This window comes from Tupaia chinensis, unplaced genomic scaffold (assembly GCF_000334495.1).
Source record: "Tupaia chinensis unplaced genomic scaffold, TupChi_1.0 Scaffold000005_2, whole genome shotgun sequence".
NCBI lineage: Eukaryota > Metazoa > Chordata > Mammalia > Scandentia > Tupaiidae > Tupaia > Tupaia belangeri.
Window position 1 is genome coordinate 2,106,458 of NW_006159434.1, and position 10,582 is coordinate 2,117,039.

At 36.5% G+C, this 10,582-nt stretch overlaps 1 pseudogene; it reads left to right on the forward strand.

Annotated features, from left to right (window-relative positions):
• Positions 1-2,308: 2,308 nt before the first annotated feature.
• On the forward strand, positions 2,309-2,607 carry LOC102484358 (non-histone chromosomal protein HMG-14 pseudogene; annotated as a pseudogene).
• Positions 2,608-10,582: the final 7,975 nt, after the last annotated feature.

Below are 10,582 nucleotides of genomic sequence, written 5' to 3' on the forward strand. Positions count from 1 at the left end.
CACTGAGTGGCAATTTGTAACTGAAGCAAACACTCTGTGTACTGCTAACAGAAGCAGCAATGATAGTCCAAGGCAGCAAACGTCAAGAGCTCAATGAGAGTGAAAGCAGCAACAAAATGATGATTGAATATTTATTTGGTTTACGGAATCTGCAGAGCCTCACATAAAATACATTCAGTAGTGTGGGAGATTGTGCATGTTAAGGCAAAGGTATAAACTAGCGTACATTTGGTGGTACTACAAGGAAAAGCGGAGGGAGTAGCTTAAGCAAGCACTAGTGTTAAAAGAAATGACTTTGAAATACATTTAAGGTGAGAAAGCAAGAGTGTGCTTGTGGTGCAAGGAAGGAATCAATGAGAAGAGAGTAATTAAAGGTACAAGAGGAGAAGAGGATAATTACTGGATCAATGCCTCTATAGAGACAGGAAGGGGTCCAAACAAGTACTTCTGCACACATTAACCAGTAGGATCTCTCTTCCTGATTCTCTCAGTAGTGATTCTCTCTTGACCCTACCAACTAATGTGTAGAGTTCACTGGAAAGTTAAAATCGTAGGGAAATTCCAGTATTTATTTTTTAGTTGCTTTTCCTTAATTGAAATTTTTTTTTTTTTTTGGTTAGGATCTTATTTGTCATTTATGAGGTGTGCCTGCAGAAGTTCAGTTCACCTATCAAGTAAGTTCTATGTTCAAATATAGTGCACACTAAAATACAAGTAGACCTTTTCCGCAAGAATAAATGATGTTTGTTTTGTCAGTTACTCGATGCACAAAAAGCATCATTTGGAGCATAGGCAAACTGCTGACTGCAGTTGTGGCACATTTTCTAAAAGATGTGAGCATTAGCAAAGTAAGCAAAGGCACCATATTGAGCTAATATATGAAGAAAACATACTAGCATTCCAAAAGAATAATTGGTATTTGCCACAGAGCCCACACTTCCACCAAGAGTTATGCTCCCCATTCTCTGATCTTTCTGCCACATGGGCTATGACTCAGGAATTATTTATGTGTGCCTAATGACAGCATCAAGACCCTCACACAGCAGCCCAGTAACTGTGCTGAGGTCTATACTTCTCAAATCAGAAGTTTCACAGTATCCTGCAAGAACTGCTAAAAGGCAAACCAGACCAAAGAGTTTATCAAATACTGACTGAAATCTAAAGCTTAGAAAAAAAAAAAAAAAAAAAAAGACCTTCAATCTGGGACAGAAACAATACAACATTAAAGGTTATTTGGATTTCAAGTCATTTCACACTAACATATTCACTGCATGCCTCTAGGTTTACTCCTATAGCTAAATAGCATCAACTTTATTTTCTTTGTATATTCACTGTCTATCGAAAAATCTGGCATTTTCAAGCTTTTGTTTTGTGCAGCAAGTTCCTGATTCCAACATATAGCCTTTCCATCCTTTCTTCATTGAGTGATCTTGCGCTGTATTTTCAAAATCTTCATAATTCTCCTATATGCAAAGTACCTTACTCCATTGTGCACACTAAAAAACTGGCTTTTATCTTCCTGGTTTGTTTGCATTTATCACAGAAAGTCACACTGATTTTCTATCCCTGCAGTCAACCACCATGGTAAGTTGATCCTCTCACAGTAAGGTGAAATATGGCAGGCTCAAAACTGCCTGAAGATACAACTTGAACATTATCTGGAAAATCAAAATGAGACCGACAGATAGATGGAGAGAAAGATAAGAGAGGTGGAGAGCCACACGCACATATCACTTATCACCAAGATGTGAGTTTGTCTCTATTAAGAACATTATTTGTCAATGGAGAGCCTCATTGTGAACATGGTTTTTCACTTTTACTAGTTTGTTTTGAGAAACTTGCATTATTCTAGTTTCAGGCAGTAAAAGATATTGCAGATGTAAATTGTATTAATTTTTTTTTTTTTGAGACAGAGAGATGTTTGTTATAGAGCAGGTGCACTAGCCACAGAAACAGAAAGACAGAAATTGAGAAATCCCCTCCAGGGAGGATGACCCCAGAGTCTCCTCCTGGGATTTTGGGCACACATGAACATGTAATTGGTGTGAGTTTTAAGTTGCTGGATCCGGGACTCAAACCGTGATTGACCACATGGGAATCCAGCGGCATAACCATTACAGCATCTACTGGTCCCAATAGTATCATTTTTTATTGGGATGCTTAATGTCCTTGAAAACTCTTTGAAAACCTGCTCCCAGCAGTTTGGGCAGCAGGAGGAATGGTAGGGTTTATCCACTTAACTCCGCAAAGGCTCTAGGCATGCCACTGCCTTATCAGGCACCCAGCATGCACCCTGTCCACAGCCAAGATGACCAAGAAGAAGGTCAGCTCAGTCGAGGGGGCAGCCAAGGAAGAGCCCAGAAGGAGATGGGCGAGGTTGTCCGCTAAACCTCCTGCAAAAGTGGAGATGAAGTCAAAAAAGGCTGCAGGGAGGGAGAAATCTTCAGACAAAAGAGTGCAAACAAAAGGGAAAAGGGGAGCAAAGGGGAAACAGGCTGAAGTGGCCAACCAAGACACTAAAGATTTACCTGCAGAAAATGGAGAAACTAAAATGAGGAGAGTCCACCCTCTGATGAAGCAGGAGAGAAAGAAGTCAAGTCTGAGTAATGTCATATACCATGTCTTATCAATGGTCCCTGTCTCCCTTCTTGTGCAATCCAGAGGAATATTTTTATCAACTATTTTGTAAATGCAAGTTTTTTAGTAGCTCTAGAAACATTTTTAAGAAGGAGACAATCCTACCTCATCCCATTTTTAAGTGTAAATGGTTTTTTAAAAGGTGAAATCATTTACTGGTTGTTTATTTTTCAGCACAACCAGAAAATAGTTAGATATTGAATTATAGGAGGCTTTGACTCTCTTGCATGTCAGCTTAACATTCCATAGGTGGGGGCGAGTGGGTCGTTTTTATATCCTAAATACAAAGCATGCTAAATGGCAGTTTGGAGTCACAGTCATGCATTTAATGTGTCTTGAATATCTTAAATTGCTTCTATTATGTTTTTAGTAGTATTGTTTCCTAGAGAAAAATACTCTGACTGTTGCTCTCCCTGTCAGAATTGTGTGCACTCTGTAACATCTTTGGTCATGGTAGCCCAGTTTTCTTAATAATTTGTTAATGTACTGTGAAAGATTGGAAATTTGAGTATGTAGTGTGTATGATACTAAAATGTGATTTGGTGGGACTTACATAACAGCTTTCAACATTTGAAGGCAGTTCTTGATAGCTTCTTAAGGAAAATTTGCCTACAAATTTGAAGCTGGAATGTCACCGTAATAATTTAAAAAGAATCACTATACTTGGCTTTTTAAATTTTTGGTACTTATGTTAAGAATTAACATAATTTCAATTCAATTGAAAAATTGAAATGTCTGTACTGACCCTTGACACAACTAATAAATCTCAATTACAAAAAAAAAAAAACCTGCTCAATGTTTTTAAATATAAGGCAGTAGTCAGCAATTTATTTTTCATAACTAGCCAGATGGTAAATATTTTCAGCCTTGTAGGTCATGCAGTCTGTGTTGCAACTTTTCAACTCTTTGTACTGGGAACACAGCCATAGGTGATACAGGATCCAGTGGACATGACTGTGTTCCAATAAAACTTTATTTACAAATATAGGTAGGTAGTTCTAAGGCAGTAGATTATAAACTCCAGAAGGCATCTTTATGATTCATGATTAGTTTTGTTTCATTCCAATATGCCAATTAAATTCAATTTAATAAATGTCTAGTAGTTGCCCATAGATCTGTTATATCAAATGTTTTAATCTATAATAATTTCATGTAAATGTCCAAGAAATTTGATTATTAATAAGAAAATAGATACTTAGCACTTAAGTTTTTGAAAAATCATTGCAATGTATTGTTTTATGTGCAGAGATACATTAATTTAAATGACAGTTTACAGATTATTTTTAGATTTATTGTTTGATTTCATTCCAATTTAGTATATATTCATAATATCTACTATCTCTATGAATTTATAATTGATACGCAGGACAACATGAAAGTAACCATTGCACAGGAAAAGAAGTAAGCAAGTAGATAAGAATAAACTAGTAAAATGAATACACAATTCACATAAAAAAAAAACCTACAAATGGCCTATACGCACATAGGAATAGCATCACTAGTAATCAAGACAATGTCAGATTAAACAGATAAATTGTTTTAATTACTTATATTGACAAAAACACACTGAAAGTATTCTTGTGATTCTTAGTAAGCATGTGAGAAAATGAGAATTTGTTTACAGTTTTACAGGACAATTCAGCTCTACCTATGACTATTATAAAATGTTCAGCCCTTTAAACTCAGTACTTCCTACTGTGAGGAATTTATGCAAGTCAGCAAAATATTGATGACCTCATTATGTTCAATAATGAACATTTGGAAACAACCCGAAAACTCATCAATAGGGGCATAGTTAAAACAAACAGTTGCAATAAAAAATGCAGTAGTAGGTCCAGCAGATAGCATGATGGTTAAGGCGGGTACACTCTTACATGGCTGACAGGGTTTCGTGTCCTAGACCAAGTGGCTTGAAAATCACTCCTGGAATGTGTGTGTGCATATTCAAAATCTCAGGAGGAGAATGGAAGAGAAAGGACTGCGATGTGGCCATCCGCTCTGGGAGGTGATGTCTCATTTTTCCTCCCACTGTCTCTGTCTCTCTTCAGCAAGTGCATGTACCCTAAGACAAAATCCTTAAAAAAATAATAATGATAGGGACCAGGAGATGGTGTAATGGTTACATCGCTAGACTCCCACATAGTACATGGCAGTTCGAGTCCTGAACCTGGTGACTTAAAACTCACACCAGGCTTGCGTGTGCATATGCGCGTGTGTGTGGCCAAGATGCTGAGAGGAGAATGGAGGAGAAGGGATTGAGGCGTGGCCATCCCCTCTGGGGGGGGTGATTTCTCACTTTCTGTTTCTCTGTCTCTCTCTGTCTCTATAGCAAAAATCTCTCAAAAAATGATAATATAATAATATGAGGTACAGTCAGAGAGCAGAATACTTTACAGTCATTTACAAGAATAAAAGATACTTCTATGCATATATATAAAAAGATGACCAAATCATATTGCCACTTATGAAAGTATATTGCAGAACAGTATACAGAACATAATTCTGTTTTTATTAAAAAATAAATCATTAGCATGAATGTAAAATAGAAAAGTTGTAGACAATAATACATAATGCAATTTAGAGTAAGGTTTTTATTTTTCTTGGCTTTGGTTTTTCAATTTCTAAAATAATATTTTAGAATATTATGCTTTATATTTGTATATTTTAGAATATTTAGATCCTAGCTAAAATTCTGTATTGTATGAAAATAAATACTTGAAAAGGGCACACATGATTATAAAATCATTCTGAATTGTAGTCAGAAAGACAGGCTAACTAGAGTTGTATATATTAATATAGATGCAATTAATTAAACCAAAGATAAGGTGATAGGGCACTTTCTTTTTTTTTGGAGAGGTCTTCACCATAGGATATGTATGCTCGCCAGACAGACAGAGAGAGACAGAGAGACAGAAAGAAAGAAATCACTCGCAGGGGGGATGGCCATGCTGCAATCCCTTCTCCTCCATTCTCCTCTCAGGATCTTGGGCATGCTTGCACATGCGCCCGGCGTGAGTCCAAGCCACTGGGTCCAGGACTGAAACGTGCTCGACTACATGGGAGTCCAGCAACACAGCCATTATGCCAATTGCTGATCCCGATAGGGCACTTTCCAATACATAAACAATATTGTTTTATTTAATTTTTTCTGGTATTAGGAATTTAGGATCATTGGAGGTATTTGATGAATAATTGAATTGTCGCTTTTGTTAAAATTAGTACTCATTGTACCAGCAGATAGCATAATGGCTATGTCGCTGGACTCCCATGTAGTCGACCGCAGCTCCAGTCCCCGACCAGGTGTCTTTCACACCGGGCGCGTGTGTGTGCATGCCCGAGATCCTGAGAGGATAATGGAGGAGAAGGGATTGTGGCATGGTCATCCCCCCTGGCGGGTGATTTTCTTGCTTTCTGTCTCTCTATCTCTCACTGTCTTTCTGGTGAGCGCACATGCCCTATAGCAAAAACCTCTCAAAAAAAAAATTGGTACCCATATTATTTTGAATGGCTGCTATGAGAGTGCTAATACAAGTTGGATATTTTATGAAAAGCTACTATGGTCATGCAAATGCATGCAACCTGAATAAAGGCTTTGTATGGGTCTTGAGAAAATCAAATTTGAACTGATGAGGGAGTCAACATAAGAATGAGCCATATATATTTACTAAGCAGACTTTGGGTATTTTACCAATCTGAATGTTATTGATTGTAAGAACTATTAAAATGTCTAATAAATGATGGAGATAATGAGAACATGTATTCTCCTCTTATTATCAAGTTGCATAGTTTCAGGGTTAGTTCATTGAGTCTTAACATACTAGTTTCTGGTTAGTTTGCGATGGTCACAAGATGGCTGCTGCAATGAAATGAAATACCTTAGGCAACTTGTCTCTCTATTTTGTGGGTAAGAATTGTGTCACATTCTGCTACCTGAACCAATTATTGATCAAAAGAATTGTAATACCATGATTACTTTAGAGTTTTCAACATTTACTCCAGCAGAAAGGTAAAGAGTTACCTTCTCTGGGTGGCATGATAAGGTTGACCTACACACAAAACCAAAATTCCCAAATAAAGAAGCGAAGACAATAAAGAAAATATGAAGGTGAAGAAAATCTCTGTATGGTAGGTAACCAATAGTATCTGTTACAGATATCGAAGGCTTATGTTCAGTAAATGGAAGATGGTGTCCTGGGATTAGATACCAAAAGAAGTTTTTTCACTCTGATTTTTGATTCTCTCATTTAACAAGTGATATTTTTTTATTTGAGAAAATATCTCTTCAAATGTAAAAAGATGAATAAAATCAGTGTACAGTGAAAAATTACACACCATGTAGAACAATAAACTAGAATTCAAGAGACCCAGGTTTTATTATTCCACTCTGCTACTGAATATCTGTATGACCCGTGCTGTGTCATCTTTCAGGAACTGTCAAAAGGTAAAATACTACCTCCTCTTACTCTGCAGAAGATGACATGGAATTTAAATAGGTAGAAAATCTCTGTAAATTTTAAGCTGTTTAGAAGATGATATTATGTGTATAAAATATCCTCATTTTTAATAGAAAGAAATGCTAGATAATTCTTGAAAATTACCTTGCAGAATAAAATTCTGGAACTCATCATAAGAGCATGTTAACAATATTAGATTTCATATCAATAAAATTCTTATTTGTTGCAAAATTAGGCTAGGAATAATTAACATACAGTAATACATATTGCACATGCTATATATGTATTTAATATAGGATGAAAGCTATTACAACACAAACAAAATTTTTGTTTATATTTTATAATGAATCAGTCTTATAAACCATATTTATTTTTCAGAAAATCATTTAAAATAGATCTAATGCCAATTAAAGCATATGAATGTAACCAATGTTTATTTTACTTTGACTATTAACATGCATTTTGTTTGAAATAAAAAAAAATTAGTCTGGAAAAAATGATATTTATTAAGATGAACTCAAACAGCTCAAAAAAGTTAAAATGAAGAAAAGCAAAACAGAATTCCAAATCCTATTCAACAGAAATAGCAATCATAGGGACCAGCAGTTAGCGTAATGGCTATGTCGCTGGACTCCCATGTGATCAACCCGGTTCAAGTCCCCGACCTGGCAGCTTAAACTGACGGGTTCATGTGCATGCATGCTCAGAATCCCAAGAGAATGGAGGAGAAGGGATTGCAGCGAGGCCATCCCCCTTGGGGGGGTGATTTCTCACTTTCTATCTCTCACTGTCTCTCTCTGTCTTTCTGGCGAACGCACACGCCCTATAGCAAAAACCTCTCCCACCCAAAAAAAGAAATAGCTATCATAAACGGTCAAAATTGAGTCACCACCATATGATATCTGAATTTTACAAATATTTGCTAACAGATACAATAATACTTTAATATCTCCTAAACTCATCCCTAGTCTATTACTTTAATTTCAGAACTTAAAATAAAAGGCTATCAGAAAGTTGGATTATTTTGTAAAGCATAATATAAACATGGATTCACTTTTATTTATTTATTTATTTTATTTTATTTATTTATTTTTTTTGGAGAGATTTTCACTGTAGGGCGCGTGCGCTCGCCAGACAGACAGAGAGAGACATAGAGACAGAAAGCGAGAAATCACCCCCCAGGGGGGATGGTCACGCCGCAATCCCTTCTCCTCCATTCTCCTCTCGGGATCTTGGGCACGCACGCACACGCGCCTACCGTGAGTTTTAAGCCACCAGGTCCGGGACACGAACCGCGGTCGTGGGAGTCCAGCGACATAGCCATTACGCTAACTGCTGGTTCCCAGGATTCACTTTTATTTAATAAAGACAGTTGAATTTTAAAAAAATAATTATTTTTTATTAAACTTAATTAGTATTATTATTTTCCAATTTGATCAGAGAAAGACAGAGAGAGAGGGAAAATAAGAAAGCAAACCACCAATTTCAGGACTCAAACTGTGGTCGGCCATGTGAGAGTCTAGTGCCTTTCACCACCATGCCACTTGCCACAAAGCCAGTAGACATTTTTTGATTACCAAATTATTAAATGTTAATTAGCATAGAATAGAATTCTTCACATCAGTTTAAGCAGGGGAGCTTAACCTCTTCCTTAATCTATTTTTTAATGTAAACTATTCTTGCTATTACTATATCCATGTCTTTCTTTTTCTCTGTTTTAGAAAGTTTCTATGGCATAGATTCAGAAGAGATTTGGCTTAGAGATAGTTTGGGCTGAAGTCAAAGATCACCAGTAAGATAGGTGTTGATCACATTTTAATATTTTTCAAATAATTCTCTTATGAATATTTTTAAACTAGAAATATGTTTTCATTTTTTTAAAAAAATGCATTTAATCATTGTAAAGTGCAGCTTCTCTGAGCATAGCCCTGAGGTTCTGATTTAATAGATCTTAGAAGAGGCCTGGAAATGAGCATTCCATGTAAATCTAATGTACACAGTGGGTGGCCCACCCACACTTTAGAAAGGCTATCACTAGTATCTCCTATAAGGAAACTAGTACAGTCTTTGCCATATAAATATTTTTGCTTTGATCTAGAAGGCACACATAATATGTATTTCAGAATCTGCAAGATTTTTTTATACTTGAAAGGCCATGATGATTTATAACTAAAGCTCCCTTTGGAGTTGGAAAAGAAATAGGGACTATTGTAATATGGTCATATAATTTATAATGTTCTAATTGGTCATGACCATTATATAGGAAAATAAGTTCTTTTAAAATAAGAAACACATTATTTTATTTTTTCAAGAGGTTTTTGCTATAGGGCACGTGCACTCACCAGAAAAACAGAGAGACAGAAAGTGAGAATTCACCCCCCAGGGGGGATGGCCACACTGCAATCCCTTCTCCTCCATTCTCCTCTCGGGATCTTGGGCGCGCACGCACACACGCTTGGACTGAGTTTAAGCCACCTGGTCCAGGACTTGAACCGCGGTCGACTACATGGGAGTCCAGCGACATAGCCATTACGCGAACTGCTGGTCCCCCAAGAAATACATTCTTAAAAATCTATTAGAAATTTATAGAAATTCTACTTTTAGTCCTAGTAATATTATGATTTTTAAAAAATAATAAAACATGTGAATCCTGAGCTATCTCTCTTGTCTCATTACAACTGACCAACATATTATACTAATTCATTCAATCTTACTTTGTATAATTCTACAATATTTATTATTATTATTATTACTATTATTGAGATTTTTGCTACAGAGCACATATGCTCACCAGAGAGACAGAGAGACAGAAAGCAAGAAATCACACCCTAAGTGAGTTGCCAGGCTACAATCCCTTCTCCTTCATTCTCCTCTCAGGTTGTTGGGCACACACGCATACACACCCAGCATGAGTTCCAAGTCACTGGGTCCAGGACTCAAACTCCTGTTGGCCTCATGGGAGTCCATCACCTTAACCACTACCCCATGTGCTAGGCCCTCTACATTCACTTTTTATTCATTGCTTAAAAATAAAACCTAAAATACTAAGGAATCACCATTGCTTGTATCCATGTCTTTTCCCAGGACAACTAGCCACCATCATTGTTCCAGTCATATCTATTTAAAGTTCCTTTGTCTCTTCTGATTTGCCACCATTGGTCCTTTTATAGTGTACATTCCTTTGGTTTGAATGTAGCTGATTATGGTTATAACATGAATGCCTTCACAAGAATCATAGCTTTATCACATTTTGTGTTTTGTTCAGGGCTTAATGTGTAGATCAGAATGTGAACACATCATTTAATTAAATAAGACATATGCCTTGGTAGTTCTAGACTGTGACCAGCCTCAGTCATTTGTAGAGAATTTCTTGTTGTCTGCTTTCATTTTGTTTAGATTTTTCTGTCCATACAAATGTGGGCCTGTTCATTACTTGTCCATTTCCCTGAAGGATGCTAATATCAGAATTGATTCTCATTTCTAATTGTCTT